The 19,731-nt window shown below is 47.6% G+C and overlaps 1 long non-coding RNA gene across 1 annotated transcript; it reads left to right on the forward strand.

Moving 5' to 3' along the window:
* Positions 1–3,618: 3,618 nt before the first annotated feature.
* LOC139836040 (uncharacterized) lies at positions 3,619–5,828 on the forward strand. The gene is made up of 2 exons (XR_011751827.1): positions 3,619–4,282; positions 5,621–5,828. It is a non-coding gene; the product is annotated as an uncharacterized lncRNA (long non-coding RNA).
* The last annotated feature ends 13,903 nt before the right edge of the window (positions 5,829–19,731 follow it).

Consider the following 19,731-nt stretch of genomic DNA (forward strand, 5'->3'; position numbering starts at 1 on the left):
TTTCCTAAATATCTTAGGACCCCGAGTTCTTGTTATCTGTTCCGAGACTGAGCGCTCTAACCACACGTGGGTATGCTTCTGGGTCTCCCCTCGACCACTGCCGGAATCTACAGCTTTGTCCAGTGGCCACAACTAGTTTCGTAATGTTTTACCATTTGTTGTTGCGTGCATGCCAGCTTGTTACTTATTTACTTTGGGAAGCCCCTGGGTGCCTTGTATCCCTTGTTTCTGGTATGCACGTATAGGTTTGCGGCCTGAGCGTTTATCGCATGCTGAAGCGGGTCATTCGCCCCTGTGTGTGTTTTGACCCTCGGAAGCCGTGCACGCAATAGCTAGGTCCGTTTCGGAGATACGGCCGGACTTCGATTCGGGTTCAACTTGGTTAGGTGGCTTCCTGGACATTGTTGTCGTGAAGGAGAGTGCGAGTCGTTATATCCACCTGTCGCAAGTGGGTTGATCGTGCGTGTGGGTACATTTGGGCACCCCTGCAGGGTAAAATCTTATCGATAAGCCGTGTCCGCGGTTATGGACGACTTGGAGCTGTATGACTCGACCATAGACAACTTACACCTGTTGTTTATTAATAATAACTTGCGTAGTAAGTTAGTACAACTTCAATAATAAATGGTTAAAACTTGACAACCGTGTGAGTGCCCTTGTAAGTACTTCCTTGCGAGGGGGGAACGCATCGGTTGTGTTATGTTTGCAGAGTATAGAACTGTTAGTTATGCGCTCTCTCACCTTCTCTGATAGACGACTGTTGTAGAGTGTCTCTATAGGTTTTTAGTGCTTGCGCGCTGCCGCTTAACCCCACCATATTTGCCTATGACGTTCCTCTTGCGTCCTCTAAGTCCCCTGCGTGCCTCAAGTACAAAGGACGACTGGTTGACGAATGCTTATACGTCTTGAAGTCTTGTTAAGTACGAACCCGTACTTATTGCTGCTTCTACGGGATATAACCGGGCAGGTATGAAGATCGGTACGATGAAGACGACGCTAGCAAGGTTACCCTTCCGGCTTGGCCTGGGCAGGGTTATGGACGCCATTGGTTATCTTCAGGGACTCTTAGTCCAATTTGCATCTTGTCCGTACTCGGATGTATTTGATCTTCTATATGATTTGGATCTTTGTATTGTATATTGGTATCTTGACTCGTTGGAGTCGTTGTTGTAATATATATGTCTCTTGTGGGTTCTATTGTAAATCTGTTGTAATGATTACTACTCGTGATTGATTCCACCCGCATCGCGTGCATGCTTCGGCGTGTACGAGGCGCTTGGTGGTGCGTCACCTAAAATCGATATCGTGCGGATTTCGGCGGATTCGCTGGGATCCTCATGGTACCGGTTTTGGGGCGTCACAAGTTGGTATCAGAGCCTCAGGTTGACGGTACCCCACTAGTCCAGCCTCTAGGATAACCTTGCCAACGGACGGTGTTGTGTAGAGTCTCAAAACTATTTTCTAAAATTCGTTGGATAGATCTGATTAGCTCTGATTTTTCTCCTTATCTAAATTCTTTCTCCTCTTACCTTTGCGAGTTTTGAGTCTTCTCTCTTATCTATGTTTTCTCCGAGTATTAGGTTCCGACGCGGGTTGGACGATCTTTGCCCTCACCTATTAGGTCCGATCTTTGGAGGATCTCGACGGAAGTGCATCATCAACACCGGAACAACGACTTCTTGTTAGTGGTGTCGCCGATCTACGTGGAGCAAGAATTCTTGTTAGTGGTGTCGAGAAGATCAACACTTCGCCAGAAGAAGGTTCCACCTCGAGGTCGGGTGATTGTCAACATGGTACAAGAAGACTCGATAGTCTAACCAACTCCCCCTTGGCTTGACGTGGAACCTCGGGGCGAGGTTCCTTGTTAGTGGTGTCGATTGTAACGGCCCAGGAAAATACCCATATTAGATTTTGGTTGTTCTTTTGCTTTTGTGCATCATCATGGCATATGCATCATATCATCCACAAGATTTTATCAAATAAAATAATATATTAAATAAAAACTATTTAAGTTTTTCCTCTCATATGGTTTATATAATAAACCCTCCCTTCTCCTTTTCTTATTTTAAATAAAACCAAAACATATATTTCAGAACCTTGCAAATTTATTCGGAAAACCAAATCTAGATTTTCAAATCTGTCAAAACCCACCTCTAATCCCATTCTTTGGCCGGAGGAATTCAGCAATAAAAGAAGAGAAGAAGCAGCAATCAGCGGCCCAGTTACGTGACTGATCTCTCCTTCAGCTACTAGTAATTTCTCCACCAAAGAAGCCCACCTTGGCTAATCTTTCCACCGAAGCAGCCCATCAACAACTCATCCACGCAGTGCTTCTTCAACCTGTACGGCAAGCATCCCAGCGGAGCCACGTCGCACAGCAGCGCGATGGGACGGCTCCCATGCAACCGCTCCTCCCTATAAAATCGAGCAGCCACCATTTCTTTCGAACCCTAGCATTCCTACTTCCTCCCGGTACCCGCCGCCACTTCCTCTCTTCCTCCACCTTGGTCGCGTCGACCGCTGCTCCGGCCGGCCGTCCGTCAAGTTCTCCGGCGCTGCTCTTCGTCGACCTTGTCTGCGCCGCCAAGCTCTGCGAATGCCGGCGTCCGCTCGCCCAAGATCCTCCCGACGTGCTCGACGGTGTCCGCGTCCTGCACGGCGTCCCAGTCTCGGCGCCTCGCCAAGAGCTCCGTCTTCCTCGCCGGCCGTCGGGCCAGCACGTTCTCGTCATCAATGACCTGTGCCGCGTCCGCATGTCGCCGTCGTTGTCCGTCTCCGCCGTGCGCTGTTGCGCGCCTCTACTTGCCTCCCGCCGTCGTCCTCCGCGTGCATGGCCAGCGTCGGCTACTTCGCAAGCCTCCGCCTTGCGCCGCACCTTCTCCAACCATCCCGTGCATGCCGGCCGCTCGTCGACCCTGCACCCCGTGCGTCCGCGCGTGGGCGCGATTCTGCCCCGTCCCGGTCTCCTTCGACGTCCGCATCCGCGTCCTCGTCGCCAGCTCCCTGGTGAGACTCATGCTCCAACCGCTCCGCCCATCTCCGCCTCCGGCCGTTTTCCGCCTCCGTCAAGAACGTCATCCGCCGGCAGGCTTGTCTCCGTTCTTCTCGGTCTCTGTCGCGTCGCCAGCCGGGTAGTCTCAAGTTCCTTCTTTCCCGTGCTTGCTCAACACCTGCAGAGACCAGCTGGTTCATGTGTGTTTCCTTGACCAATCGATCTGTCCGTGTTTGATACCGGTGCACGGTCCGCGTTCGTCTCAACTTTGTCCGCACTCTGCTTCACCCGCATCGGCCACGTCCGGCTCCAACCGTGACCACGCCACGGCAAAGCGCGCACCCGCCGTCGACGCCTGCGGCCGGCCGGCTCCCTCGGCTTCCGTCCACCTCCACCTATCAGCGTCGCGTGTAGCAGCGAGCAAAGGAGCTGCTTTGTCGGTTCAGTTTGGTGCAGTACACGACCACATGATCTGAAGCTAGCCCAGCTGGTTCGTTCCTTGTTCCGCATCCCCGTGATCCCGTGTTCAATTCCGCAGCCATGCAAAGCCATCCTTTTTCTCTTTATTTTATTCATTTCTTCCTGGTCCCATCTGTCTTTGACTAGGGCGGGTTCCTCCCAGGTGAAAAACGTCCAAACAACCCGACATCCAGTCAGCACGGTGTCAGCATCTACGGCCCCGCGCGTCAGCCCCTGTAGTGTTCCCTTCTTTGGTATAAAACGTTTCTCCTTTTCTCAGTTTTTCTGAAAATTCCAGGAAATATATAATTCTTGCATAAATCATATCTTTTGAATCGTAACTCGAAATGCAAAGTGTTTTATATGAAAGTTGATCAGAAAAATGTGAAGAACATGAATATGCCATCAATTCATCTGTTTGCATCTCGCATCATGTCGCGCGTTGATAGTTATGCATGTTCACCTAACATATATGCGGAGTATTTCGGATACCGACTATGGTTTTCCCCGCTCCGTTTAATATTGAAGTAGCTCACCCTTGCCATGTCTTGCCATGCTAATCAACAATTAAATTGTGCGGTACAAAAATAACTCGAACTTAATAATTGTGTGTCGGAATTCCGATTCCGCTTAAATTGGATAAGTTGCATCGCCGCATCATGTTTGCCATGTCATGCATGCATATCATATCATGAGCATGCCGATTCTTCTCCGTAGTAGTAAGACTTGCACCATTGTTTGTCCAGCATTTGCTTCTTCCCGGATAGGATCACGAAGTGGTGTGGTGAGATACGCCAAGTTCTCCGGATGTTCCTCGGCAAGCTTTAACAGGCAAGCATTTCCCTTATACTCCTGCCCCTGCAGAAGTCGCTCACCTATTTTATTTTGCCTTCTCCCTCATGCTATCCTTAAGTTGCGTTCTTGTCACGTGTCCCTTCCACTTGTTACCTCAAGCAGCCTATATTGCCTCCACCAACCACCTATGGCTATTGTTTGGTTTCGGGTCTGCCTTGCGAGTCGTAGTGCATGCTAGTGCTGTTTACATCTCGTTACTGTTACCGCCACCTTGTCGGGTTATCTGTTGGAGATCATGACACATGCTACGTGGTTATATCTGTTGAGAGAATCATGGTTACTTGTTAATAATTGTTAAGCGGAGGCATCGGTGGGTCAGCTGATCGTTTTGTGACGGCTCACTTGTGTTTCCTAAATATCTTAGGACCCCGAGTTCTTGTTATCTGTTCCGAGACTGAGCGCTCTAACCACACGTGGGTATGCTTCTGGGTCTCCCCTCGACCACTGCCGGAATCTACAGCTTTGTCCAGTGGCCACAACTAGTTTCGTAATGTTTTACCATTTGTTGTTGCGTGCATGCCAGCTTGTTACTTATTTACTTTGGGAAGCCCCTGGGTGCCTTGTATCCCTTGTTTCTGGTATGCACGTATAGGTTTGCGGCCTGAGCGTTTATCGCATGCTGAAGCGGGTCATTCGCCCCTGTGTGTGTTTTGACCCTCGGAAGCCGTGCACGCAATAGCTAGGTCCGTTTCGGAGATACGGCCGGACTTCGATTCGGGTTCAACTTGGTTAGGTGGCTTCCTGGACATTGTTGTCGTGAAGGAGAGTGCGAGTCGTTATATCCACCTGTCGCAAGTGGGTTGATCGTGCGTGTGGGTACATTTGGGCACCCCTGCAGGGTAAAATCTTATCGATAAGCCGTGTCCGCGGTTATGGACGACTTGGAGCTGTATGACTCGACCATAGACAACTTACACCTGTTGTTTATTAATAATAACTTGCGTAGTAAGTTAGTACAACTTCAATAATAAATGGTTAAAACTTGACAACCGTGTGAGTGCCCTTGTAAGTACTTCCTTGCGAGGGGGGAACGCATCGGTTGTGTTATGTTTGCAGAGTATAGAACTGTTAGTTATGCGCTCTCTCACCTTCTCTGATAGACGACTGTTGTAGAGTGTCTCTATAGGTTTTTAGTGCTTGCGCGCTGCCGCTTAACCCCACCATATTTGCCTATGACGTTCCTCTTGCGTCCTCTAAGTCCCCTGCGTGCCTCAAGTACAAAGGACGACTGGTTGACGAATGCTTATACGTCTTGAAGTCTTGTTAAGTACGAACCCGTACTTATTGCTGCTTCTACGGGATATAACCGGGCAGGTATGAAGATCGGTACGATGAAGACGACGCTAGCAAGGTTACCCTTCCGGCTTGGCCTGGGCAGGGTTATGGACGCCATTGGTTATCTTCAGGGACTCTTAGTCCAATTTGCATCTTGTCCGTACTCGGATGTATTTGATCTTCTGTATGATTTGGATCTTTGTATTGTATATTGGTATCTTGACTCGTTGGAGTCGTTGTTGTAATATATATGTCTCTTGTGGGTTCTATTGTAAATCTGTTGTAATGATTACTACTCGTGATTGATTCCACCCGCATCGCGTGCATGCTTCGGCGTGTACGAGGCGCTTGGTGGTGCGTCACCTAAAATCGATATCGTGCGGATTTCGGCGGATTCGCTGGGATCCTCATGGTACCGGTTTTGGGGCGTCACACGTAGCACCAGGTCTCCTTCCCGGAACACTCTCGGATTAACCTTCCGGCTATGATAGCGTCTGAGGTTTTGCTGGTATATGGCCGTTCTTGCCAAAGCCAGCTCTTTTGCTTCCTCGAGCAAGTCCACATCATTTTCTTAGGCCTCTTTTACCTCTTCTTCAGTATAGAGCTGAACCCTTGGTGAATCATGGATAATGTCGGTTGGTATCACAGCCTCTGCCCCATAGACTATGAAGAATGGAGTGTATCCGGTATACCGGTTCGGTGTTGTTCTTATGCTCCACAGCACTGATGGTAACTCATCGAGCCAGCATCCCGGTGTCTTTTCGAGTGGTTCGATGAGCCTTGGTTTGATACCGGAAAGCACTAGCGCGTTCGTTCTTTCCACTTGGCCATTGCCTTGTGGGTGTGCCACTAAACACAAATCCAACCGGATATTGTTATCCTCACAGAATCGCTTAAACTCTCCTTGGGCAAAGTTCATCCCATTGTCAGTGATAATGCTATGCGGGTATCCATACCGCAAGATAACATCTTTCAAGAATTTCACCGCCGTGTGCCCATCACATTTTGCGATAGGTTTCACTTCAAGCCACTTGGTGAACTTATCCACCATCACTAGGATGTGGGTCATGCTTCCCCTTGCAGTTTTGAATGGGCCAACCATGTCAAGGCACCAAACAGCGAATGGCCAAGTTAACGGTATGGTTTTCAGACCGGATGCCGGGGTATGGTTTTGCTTGGCGTACCTCTGGCACCTGTTGCACCTCCGTACCAGATTCGCGGCATCTTCCAGTGCAGTGGGCCAGTAGAACCTATGCCGGAACACCTTTGCCACCAGCGCCCTGGATGAGGCATGGTGCCCGCACTCTCCTTGGTGAATTTCCACGAGCATCTCTTTTCCTTCTTCCGGTTCCACACACCTTTGGAGGACACCGGTAACACTTCTTTTGTACACCTCACTGTTGATGATGGTATAGGCCTTGGACCTTCGTTGGATCCTTCTCGATTCAGTTTCATCAACCGGTAGGGTGCCGTTGGTCAGGAATTCCTTAATAGGTTCAACCCAAGTTGGTGCTTCTCGAACCGTAAACACCGGTACATCTATCTCCATGCTATCCACCAGCATTGTTTTTTCCGGTTTTGACCCCTGCTTGTGACGGTAAAGCACACGTCCGTTGGGAACCCCAAGAGGAAGGTATGATGAGTACAACAACGAGTTTTCCCTCAGTAAGAAACCAAGGTTATCGAACCAGTAGGAGATGAAGATCACGTGAAGGTTGTTGGTGAAGGAGTGTAGTGCGGCGCAACACCAGGGATTCCGGAGACAAAGCATTGATGTTTTATCCCTAGTGGCAACAGCACATCCACAACCTTAGGGGTTATTGTCACTCCCCCAGATTCAATGGAGACATGAACCCACTATCTAGCATAAATACTCCCTCTTGGAGTCACAAGTATCAACTTGGCCAGAGCCTCTACTAGCAACGGAGATCATGCAAGATCATAAATAACACATATATGATAGATCAATAATCAACTTGACATAGTATTCCATATTCATCGGATCCCAACAAACACAACATGTAGCATTACAAATAGATGATCTTGATCATGGTAGGCAGCTCACAAGATCTAAATATGATGGCACAAGAGGAGAAGACAACCAGCTAGCTACTGCTATGGACCCGTAGTCCAAGGATGAACTACTCACGCATCAGTCCGGAGGCGGGCATGGTGATGTAGAGCCCTCCGATGATTATTCCCTTCTCCGGCAGGGTGCCGGAGGAGATCTTCTGAACCCCCCCCCCCCCCCCCGAGTTAGGGTTGACGGCGGCGGCGTCTCTGGAACCGTTCAGGTATTTTGGCTCTCGGTGCTAGGGTTTTCGGGGACGAAGGAATAAATAGGCGAAGGGGCAGAGTCGGGGGAGCCAGGGGGCTCCCTCCCCACATGTCGGCGCGGGGGGCCCCACAGCCACGCCGCCCTATGGTGTGGGCCCCCTGCTGGCCTTCCTCGACTCTTCTTCGGTCTTCTGGAACACTCCGTGGAAAATAGGGCCGTGGGCTTTTGTTTCGTCCAATTCCGAGAATATTTGTAAACTAGCTTTTCTGAAATCAAAAACAACAGAAAACAGGAACTGACACTGTGGCATCTTGTTAATAGGTTAGTCCCAGAAAATGCATAAAAACATTATAAAGTGTGAATAAAACATGTAGGTATTGTCATAAAACTAGCATGGAACATAAGAAATTATAGATACGTTGGAGACATATCAAGCATCCCCAAGCTTAGTTCCTACTCGCCCTCGAGTAGGTAAACAATAAAAAGAATAATTTCTGAAGTGACATGCTACCAACATAATCTTGATCAACACTATTGTAAATTATATGAGATGAATGAAGTGACTCAAAGCAATGGTCTATAGTTTGCTAACAAAAAGATAATGACTAAACAACTGAATCATATAGCAAAAACTTTTCATGAATAGTACTTTCAAGACAAGCATCAAAAAGTCTTGCATAAGAGTTAACTCATAAAGCAATAGATTCTTAATAAGAGGTTTTGAAGCAACACAAAGGAAGATTTAAGTTTCAGCAATTGCTTTCAACTTTCAACATGCATATCTCATGGATAATTTTCAACACAAAGTTATACAACAAGTGCAATAAGTAAGCATGTAAGAATCAGTGCACACAGTTGACACAAGTGTTTGCTTCTAAGATAGAAAGAAGTAGGTAAACTGACTCAACATAAAGTAAAAGAAAGGCCCTTCGCAGAGGGAAGCAGGGATTAAATCATGTGCTAGAGCTTTTCAAGTTTTGAAATCATAAAGAGAGCATAAAGATAAAGTTTTGAGAGGTGTTTGTTGTTGTCAACGAATGGTAGTGGGCACTCTAACCCCCTTGTCAAACAGACTTTCAAAGAGCGGCTCCCATGAAGGACGTTATCTCTACCAGCAAGGTAGATCATCCCTCTTCTCTTTTGTTTACACATGTATTTTAGTTTTATTTATAGATGACACTCCTCCCAACCTTTTTATTTCACAAACCATGGCTAACCGAATCCTCGGGTGCCTTCCAACATTTCACATACCATGGAGGAGTGTCTATTGCAAAATTAAGTTGCTTACTGATAAATCAGGGCAAAACATGTGAAGAGAATTATTAATGAAAGTTAATTAATTGGGGTTGGGCACCCCGTTGCCAGCTATTTTTGCAAAATTATTGGATAAGCGGATGTATATGCCACTAGTCCATTGGTGAATGTCTGCCCAACAAGATTGAAAGATAAAACACCACATACTTCCTCATGAGCTATAAAATATTGACACAAATAAGGAGTAATAAAGTTTTGAATTGTTTAAAGGTAGCACATGAAGTATTTACTTGGAATGGCAGAAAAATACCACATAGTAGGTAGTTATGGTGGACACAAATGGCATAGGTTTTGGATGCACGAGAAGTATTCCCTCTCAGTACAAGGCTTTGGCTAGCAAGGTTGTTTGAAGCAAACACAAGTATAAATCAGTACAGCAAAACTTACATAAGAACATATTGCAAGCATTATAAGACTCTACACTATCTTCCTTGTTGCTCAAACACTTTTACCAGAAAATATCTAGACCTTAGAGAGACCAATCATGCAAACCAAATTTCAACAAGCTCTACGGTAGTTCTCCACTAATAGGTTTAAACTACATGATGCAAGAGCTTAAACATGATCTACTTGAGAGTTCAAAACAATTGCCAAGTATCAAATTATTCAAGACAATATACCAATTACCACATGAAGCATTTTCTGTTTCCAACAAAATGACAATAAGTGCTGCGGCTTTCAGCTTTCGCCATGAACATGAAAAATAAAACGAAGAACACAAGTGTTCAAATGAAAAAGCGGAGCGTGTCTCTCTCCCACACAAGCATGTTAGGATCCGATTTATTAAGAAAACTTAAAATAAAAAACGAAAATAAATGCACACGGACGCTCCAAGTAAAGCACATAAGATGTGACTGTTGATCGCCAAAACCCACCGGCGGGCAGCGGCCTGTCAACACGGTAGAGCCGGGAAGAGCCTAGAGCTGCGGCTGGCTGAGACCCCTCCGAGCGACGGCCTGCAATGCTCTTCTGGTCACACGCGGCGATGCGAAGTGCAAGGGCGTGCCACCTGACCTATACCTGGTCAGGAAGGTGATGGGGATGCCTCGCTTAGCTCCTGCATGGCATACACGTAAACATTAAATAAGAGCCTCGATCGGCTCTCAGGTTATCCTGTGAATCGGCTCAAAGAGCCGATCCACCCATGATCCGTACGGGGTGCACGAATACTTGGTGATCCTGCTTGATCAAGATGAAGCTAATGAGATCTACGACGATTTAGGGTTTTCACCGCATAATCGGATCATCCTACTCCAGGTTGGGCCTCGCGGCCACGCACGGTGCTCGTAAGCCGATCCTAAACAAGGCCACACAACCAACGTGACGTTGATCATCGGAACATCCTGTTTAGGACTTGCGAACGCCACCCTACGTGCCGCTGGATCCTCCCCCCCTTCGTAAGGCCTAACTATTGCAGATATTAAACTAATCCTTGCAGAACAAGGAGCAATCGTAACGGATCAGATCTACTAGATGATGAACAAGCAGGGTGCCGCCCCCACGCCTGAGATAGGCGTGAGGGCGGCTAGACATGCGAGGGTTGCACTACGTAAGCATGTTTATACGAAGAGCTATGCTAACCCTAACACATCTATGATAACTACGTTGCCCGCCATCAAAGACGCTTCAAGACGGCAACGCATGAACAACGTGGAGCTTGTGCTTTGCCTAGATCGCAAGATGCGATCTAGGCAGCATGTCGCTACCGATTGAAACCCTCGAGACGAAGGAGTTGGCGATGCGCCGAGATTGGTTTGTTTTGGGGTGAACGTTGTGTTGTTGTTTATTCCATAAACCCTAGATACATATTTATAGTCCGGCGGACTTTCTAATTCGGACGTGCACCTAACCGTGCACGGGTAAAACTCTAACTTCTAACTTAAGATACGATCTAATAAATTACAGATAAACGGGCAATCTAGCCCAACTTTGCATATAAGGCCGATCTTCGTATTCTCTCCATACATAACCTTCAAGCTTATCTTGATCGTGGCCCACCTCCGACGTGGTCAAATTCTGGTGATAACACATGCCCCCCTGGTTTTGGAAATGACATTTCCAAAATCATTATGCTTTGTCCGTCGGGTCATGTCGTGGCAGAGCGTAACCATTGCGGTATTTTTCGTCATGATGCCTGTCTTCTCGATCGCCGCGTGATTTGACCGTTGTATTTGGGCACTGCCTCCTCGAAAACTGCTGTGGCATTGAATTTTTTCACCGTAGCCCCCTTTTATTTAACCGCTCTGAGCAATTCGCCACCTCACCATCCTGCTCTGTTCTGGCCATCGGCACCAAAAAACCCCAATCTCCCACAGCCCTGTCTTCCTCTTCTTCCTCTTCGTCGTCGGCCTCCCACGACTCCTCCTCCGAGCTTTCCTACGGGTCCTCCTCCTCCCGTGAGACGCCGCCGGACATCCGCGCCCCAGAAGCATGGGACCTGGAAGACCACGCCTCCTCGGTTTGGTCCGAAGACGACCAGTCCCTGACCAGCGGGGACGAAGACCTTCAGTTCCTTGCCGTCGGGGAACTGGAGTCGGAGAGCGAGGACGATCAGTTCCCCTGGGACGGCTGCCCCACCTCTGAAGAAGAGGAAGAGGAAGACGACGATGACGACGACGACTCCCTCGAGGGCTACCCGCCAGCGAAGCGCCTCCGCATGTGGTGGGACGACGACAGCAGCGACGATGAAGACGAAGATGAAGCTCCCGTAGAGGGCTATGGGAGCAGCGACGAGGAACCCATCGGCAGCAGTGCCGATGAGAGTTCCGAGGATGACGACGAAGGAAGCGACGGCCCATAGATTAGGATCTACTAGTGTAGGCCTAGTAGGAGTAGATTGGTCAATAGACCCTTCTTTTGTTCTTCCTTCCTAAGAAATCGGCTCTTTCTCTGTAAGAAATCCTCTTATCAATGAAGAAAATCCCTTAATTAATTTCGCTCCCTTGCCGATTGTCGAATGGAGTCGTCGTACAGGGAGCCGATAGCAGAACATCGGCTCATGTTGCTGCCTGAGGCCAAGCTGTTGTATAAACTTATTTCGCTAAAGTCGATATCAGCGTATCGGCTTTGTTTTCTGAAGTCGATGCCCGCGCATCGGCTGTACTTGCATACTGTTAATCTCCATATGTCTTCTCAAGTCGATGTCTGTGCATCGGCTGTGATTTTCTTACTATTTATGACCTTTTTTTTTTTTTTTACTGGCCGATTCTGAAATCGGCCCCCACATCTTACTGTCTATCATCCCACATGCTTGGGAAATATTTCTTGAGGTGTTGACCATTTACAGCCACTGGGAATTTTTCGCCGCTCAACTCTTCCAGCAGGTATGCATTACCCTTCAAGGCCTGGACAACTTTGTACGGACCGTGCCAATTAGGAGACCATTTGCCATATGCCTTATCCCTGGTTCCCAATGGCAACACAGCTTCCCACACAAGATCACCAACTTGGAACTCCTTTGGCCTAACCTTTTTGTTGTAAGCACGAGCCACCCTGGCTTTGTTCTCCTTAATCTTCTCCAACGACCAAAGCCTGAGTTCTGTTGCGTCTTCAATAGTGTCGCTCATCAAAGCTGCATATTCTTCAGCTGTCAGATCATTCTGAAACGTGACACGTCTTGATCCAGCCGTAATTTCCCAAGGCAATACAGCTTCCTGTCCATAGACAAGCTGGTACGGCGAAGTCTTTATGGCTCCATGGCACGACATGCGGTAGGCCCATAATGCTTCTGATAACTTCTCATGCCAATCCCGAGGGTTCTCGTCGATTTTTCTCTTGATCAACTTGATCAGACTCTGATTGGACGCCTCAGCCTGCCCGTTAGCTTGAGCATAGTACGGGGATGATCGGATCAATTTAATCCCTAAGTCATCACAGAACTTCCTGAATTCTTTAGAAGTAAAGACCGAACCTCCATCGGTCGTGATAGTTTGGGGAATCCCAAATCTATGAATGACGTGTTCTTTCACAAACTTGATCACATCTTCTGATTTCACCTTTTTCATAGGGACGGCTTCCACCCACTTAGTGAAGTAATCTGTGATAACCAAAATCCATTCATGTTTTTTCCCTGACGCCGGATGGATTTTGCCGATCATATCCATGCCCCACCCCCGAAACGGCCAAGGTTTGATGATTGGGTTCATCGCTGATGCTGGCACCATCTGAATCTTTCCAAACATCTGACACGCTTGGCACCCCTTGTAATAATTGAAGCAATCTTCAAGCATAGTGGGCCAATAAAACCCTGATCGCCTGATCAACCACTTCATCTTATGAGCCGACTGATGCGTTCCACAGGCGCCTTCATGCACCTCATGTAAAAGCCGATTAGATTCAGTCGGTCCTAGGCACTTGAGTAGCAACCCCTCCAATGTCCTGTAAAACATGTCATCTCCTATAAGGACATACTTCATGGCTTTGTATCTAACCCGTTTCGGTGCCCCCCGAGCCGAATCTTTTAAATAATCGAAGATCTCGGCTCTCCAATCATTCTGTTCCAGGAATTGTATCTGAACTTCCTGTCCGTCGGCTATATCTATGTAGCCTGACGCCATTTGTGCGAGATTGTTGGCATCGGTATTCTGGGATCTTGGGATCCAATTAAAGTTGATGTACCGAAACTGTGTCATCAACTCACGGCATTCCATCCAATATGGGAAAAGCGATTCACTTTCGCAATTATATTCATCCGTGAGCTGGTTAATCACCAACTTTGAGTCTCCAAAGAGCTCTACAGCTTCCGCTCCAGCTTCCAATAACAATTCCATTCCCTTGCGTATTGCCTCATATTCTGCTACGTTGTTGGTGCAAGGGGTAGATAATCTGATGGAGAAGGAGTATTACGCCCCCGAGGCGACACAAGCGTAATGCCGATGCCACAACCACCGTCACAAACCGATCCATCGAAGAACATAGCCCATGCTCGTATAGATAGTGCTGCTATATTGGTACCGATTCGTTCAGCGATGAGATCGGCCAACGCTTGGCCCTTGATCGCCCTCGCCGGCTGGTACCGGAGATCAAATTCGACAGCGCCAACATCCACTTACCGAGTCGGCCTTTCAAAACGAGGAGCCGACAACATGTGCTTGACAACGTCCGATTTACAGATGACGATGATTTCTGCTGTCGAAGGATGTGATGAAGCTTGGTGCAAGTAAAGAACAGCAGAGGCAAAGTTTCTCGACCTCGGGATATCTTGTCTCCGCGTCCAAAGATCCTTCGCCGAGGTAGAAAACGACTCTCTCAACGCCCTCGTAGAGTTGCACCACTACCGAAGCAATGGACGTGTCGGCCATCGACAGGTAGATGTAGAATGGCCTGTCTTGCTTGGGGCGGAACTAATACAGGCGGTGTTGTCGAGATATCGCTTGATTTCATCAAACGCTTTGTTCTTCGTTCTCCCCAGTGAAACTCGTCGTCAGATTTAGTCTTCACCAACGCCATGAACGGCTCGATTCGTCCTGACAAATTAGAGATGAACCGCCGGACGAAATTGATCTTGCCGATGAGGCATTGGAGCTCCTTTTTCGTGGTGGGCGGCTGCATGGTGCGCACCGCCTCCTGACTTTTCAGGCCGATCTCAATTCCCCGCTCATGAACCAGAAAACCTAGGAATTGACCAGCCGTCACGCCAAAAGCGCACTTCTTCGGATTCATTCTCAGCCCGAATTTCCGAGTTCGTTCTAGGACGCGCCGTAAATCGTCCAAATGCCCCTCCATGGAGACCGATTTGACCACCACGTCGTCGATATAGATCTCCACCAACTTGCCGATCAGATCATGAAATATATAATTCATGGCTCGTTGGTATGTTGCACCAGCATTCTTTAGTCCAAAGGTCATGACCACGTACTCTAACAATCCTACGCCCTGGTACTCTGAATGCGGTCTTGTGTATATCTTCCGGAGCCATGAAAATCTGGTTATAACCGGCGTTGCCGTCCATGAAGCTCAACACCTTGTGGCCAGCAGCAGCGTTTATTAATGTTTCTGCCACGGGCATTGGATTTTCGTCCTTTGGGGTGGCTCTGTTAAGATCTCGGAAATCGATGGCCACGCGCCATCGGCCGTCCTTCTTCTCCACCGGAACGATACTGGAAATCCACTCAGCATACCTGCATGGCCTGATGAATCCAGCGGCCAACATTTTCTAGATCTCCTTCTTGACTTCTTCCAGGATCTCGGCCCTCATCTGACGTGCTCGCTGTTGGAACGGCCGAAATCCTTTCTTAAGGGGGAGCCGATGCTCAATGATGCTCCTGTCCAACCCAGGCATCTCCGTGTAATCCCATGCAAAGCAATCTGGGTATTCCTTCAACAGGGCTATCATCTGTCCCCTGAGCTGTGGATCTAACTTCTTGCTGATAAAAGTAGGTCGAGGTTTGTCCCCAGGACCGATGTCGACTTCTTCTAGCTCATCAGCTGATGTAAACCCGTACCCCAGCTTTCCGTCACCTGTGAGGTCGACGCCACATACCGGGAGAGCATGTGATACGGATACTACGGGCCGATCGCTAGCATCGGCTTCTACCTTGATCATTACCAAGATGTTTTGGCGGTGTCGGGGCCGATCGCATAGAGCAGCCTCCTCCTTATCTTTGCCACGAAAGCAGTTACCCTCGCCTTTTTCTCCATCCAGGGGGCGTCCCAGTTCTATCATGTTGACGCTGAACGAGTGCCCTGGTTGGCACCTCCCAGGATAAGTACCGTTGGTCCTGTCAACGGTGCGCGACGGTGAATGAGGCACTCCTGGTGCCGCCGATGTGCACGACAACGGCAGACGGGGCTGGAGTGGCATTTTTCCTCGGTAGGCCCCGAGAGCTGACTCTAATAGAGAGTGTTGATTCTTCATGACCTCCTTGACCATCCGAACGGCGACGTGCTCCAAAGTATTCACGAGGCTCTCGGAATGGAGACGCAATGAGTGAGCCACCATGCCACCAATCTCCTGGCGCACGGCCCTGGTACGTCCCTCTGACGGGACAGATAGATCCACTTCATCGAGTGCGCCTTCCGGTGAGAACCCTTTCCGCCTGACGCCATGTGAACGAGTTTTGTGATATGAGCCGATGAGGTCGGCTTCGAGGGTGGCCTTGATCTCGTCATGTTTCTTCTTGAGCTCAGCAGGCAGCTCCTCGTAGGTGACTGGCGTGCCGTCCGCCGCCATCTCAGATGTAGATGGCGATGTGGTTGATGTAGATGATTGTCCCACCGGGCGTGCCAGAATGTGTTGATCGCCAAAACCCACCGGCGGGCAGCGGCCTGTCAACACGGTAGAGCCGGGAAGAGCCTAGAGCTGCGGCTGGCTGAGACCCCTCCGAGCGACGGCCCGCAATGCTCTTCTGGTCACACGCGGCGATGCGAAGTGCAAGGGCGTGCCACCTGACCTATACCTGGTCAGGAAGGTGATGGGGATGCCTCGCTTAGCTCCTGCATGGCATACACGTAAACATTAAATAAGAGCCTCGATCGGCTCTCAGGTTATCCTGTGAATCGGCTCAAAGAGCCGATCCACCCATGATCCGTACGGGGTGCACGAATACTTGGTGATCCTGCTTGATCAAGATGAAGCTAATGAGATCTACGACGATTTAGGGTTTTCACCGCATAATCGGATCATCCTACTCCAGGTTGGGCCTCGCGGCCACGCACGGTGCTCGTAAGCCGATCCTAAACAAGGCCACACAACCAACGTGACGTTGATCATCGGAACATCCTGTTTAGGACTTGCGAACGCCACCCTACGTGCCGCTGGATCCTCCCCCCCTTCGTAAGGCCTAACTATTGCAGATATTAAACTAATCCTTGCAGAACAAGGAGCAATCGTAACGGATCAGATCTACTAGATGATGAACAAGCAGGGTGCCGCCCCCACGCCTGAGATAGGCGTGAGGGCGGCTAGACATGCGAGGGTTGCACTACGTAAGCATGTTTATACGAAGAGCTATGCTAACCCTAACACATCTATGATAACTACGTTGCCCGCCATCAAAGACGCTTCAGTACGGGCAACGCATGAACAACGTGGAGCTTGTGCTGCCTAGATCGCAAGATGCGATCTAGGCAGCATGTCGCTTACCTGATTGAAACCCTCGAGACGAAGGAGTTGGCGATGCGCCGAGATTGGTTTGTTTTGGGGTGAACGTTGTGTTGTTGTTTATTCCATAAACCCTAGATACATATTTATAGTCCGGCGGACTTTCTAATTCGGACGTGCACCTAACCGTGCACGGGTAAAACTCTAACTTCTAACTTAAGATACGATCTAATAAATTACAGATAAACGGGCAATCTAGCCCAACTTTGCATATAAGGCCGATCTTCGTATTCTCTCCATACATAACCTTCAAGCTTATCTTGATCGTGGCCCACCTCCGACGTGGTCAAATTCTGGTGATAACAGTGACAGAATTAAAATATAGTTTCACTAGAGGTGACCTGATAAGTTGTCGATGAATTAAGAAGGGGATGCCTTGGGCATCCCCAAGCTTAGACGCTTGAGTCTTCTTGAAATATGCAGGGATGAACCACGGGGGCATCCCCAAGCTTAGACTTTTCACTCTTCTTGATCATATTATATCATCCTCCTCTCTTGATCCTTGAAAACTTCCTTCACACCAAACTCAAAGCAATCTCATTAGAGGGTTAGTGCATAATCAAAAATTCACATGTTCAGCAAGGACACAGTCATTCCCAACACTTCTGGACATTACCCAAGGCTACTGAAATTTAATGGAGCAAAGAAATCCACTCAAACACAGTAAAAGAGGCAATGCGAAATAAAAAGCAGAATCTGTCAAAACAGAACAGTCCGTAAAGACGAATTTTTTCAAGGCACTTAACATGCTTAGATGGAAAATCTCCAGTTGAACGAAAGTTGCGTACGTATCTGAGGATTACGCATGAATTTTTTCAGGATTTTACGATCTTTCTACAGAGAGAAAAGCTCAAATTCGTGACAGCTAAAAATCTGTTTCTGCGCAGAAATCCAAATCTAGTATCAACTTTCTATCAAAGACTTAACTTGGCATAACAATGCAAGAAAATAAAGATACAAAGGTATTTATACAGTAGTAACAAGCACCTTGATTCAAATATAAAACAAAAATTGCAGAAATAAAATAATGGGTTGTCTCCCATAAGCGTTTTTCTTTAACGCCTTTCAGCTAGGCGCAGAAAGTGAAAATCAAGTAACATCAAGAGAAGAAGCATTAACATTATTACCAAGGGCTTTACGCCTACCCCTCTTACTCTTATTCTTACTCTTTGGTCTAGGGAATACATGACCGCATCCGGGTGTAGAGGTAAAATTTAGAGTGCCTTTTCCCACATCTACGATTGCTCCCAAGAGTTTCAGCAGGGATCTTCCAAGTGTGATTTGTCCTGTCCCTACACATTCAATAACGAGATAATCAGTGGATACCGTTCTTCCAAGAAAGGTTTTTGAACACACCTTCAGCTATCCCCTTAGTAATTATAACAGAATTATCAGCAAGAGTTATTCCTTCTCCACCTTCAGTAAGTCCCCAAAGTTTCAAAGATTCATAAATACTTTTAGGCATAAGGCAAAACTCAGACATAATATCACAACGGGCATAAAAAGTTTCACCACAAATAGCAACCTAAATAGTAGGGATCAACATTGAAGGTTCAAAGCTTACTGGAACATAATCATAATATTCACGAATCTGATTATACCCTTCTTTTAAACAAGATATATTTGTCTCGAGAGTGTTTAATCTATTATGAATGCTAGCAAGAGATGAATCAAAGTTATTAGCTGAGCTAGATGATGCAACCAATTTTTTTATGGCATTAAAAGCTTGATCCCCATCGCAGTGAAGGAAATCTCCTCCCACTACAGCATCCAAAGCATATCTATAGCGAAGAATAAGCCCAAAATAAAAGTTACTAAGAAGCAGGCTTAGAATCATTTTAGGTTCAGTTTTACCATAAGAATCAAAAATTCTAGACCAAGCTTCTTTAAAACTCTCCTCATCCCCTTGTTTAAAAGTAAAGATCAATTCCTCAGGTGACAGAGTAACAAGTACAGGACTAGACATGATAACAAAATAAAGTAAAACAAGTAACTAATTTTTTGTGTTTTTGATATATAGAAAGCAAACAAGATAGAAAATAAAATAAAGCAAGACAATAAACAAAGTAAAGAGATTGGGTGTGAGAGACTCCCCTTGCAGCGTGTCTTGATCTCCCGGCAACGGCGCCAGAAAAGTAGCTGCTTGTGACGGTAAAGCACACGTCCGTTGGGAACCCGAAGAGGAAGGTATGATGAGTACATCAGCGAGTTTTCCCTCAGTAAGAAACCAATGTTATCGAACTAGTAGGAGATGAAGATCACATGAAGGTTGTTGGTGAAGAAGTGTAGTGCGGCGCAACAGCAGGGATTTCGGTGCCAACGTGGAACCTGCACAACACAATCAAACTACTTTGCCCCAACTTAACAGTGAGGTTGTCAATCTCACCGGCTTGCTGAAAACAAAGGATTAAACGTATGGTGTGGAAAATGATGTTTGCTTGCAGAAAACAAAAGAGA

Source organism: Lolium perenne, chromosome 2 (assembly GCF_019359855.2).
Source record: "Lolium perenne isolate Kyuss_39 chromosome 2, Kyuss_2.0, whole genome shotgun sequence".
NCBI lineage: Eukaryota > Viridiplantae > Streptophyta > Magnoliopsida > Poales > Poaceae > Lolium > Lolium perenne.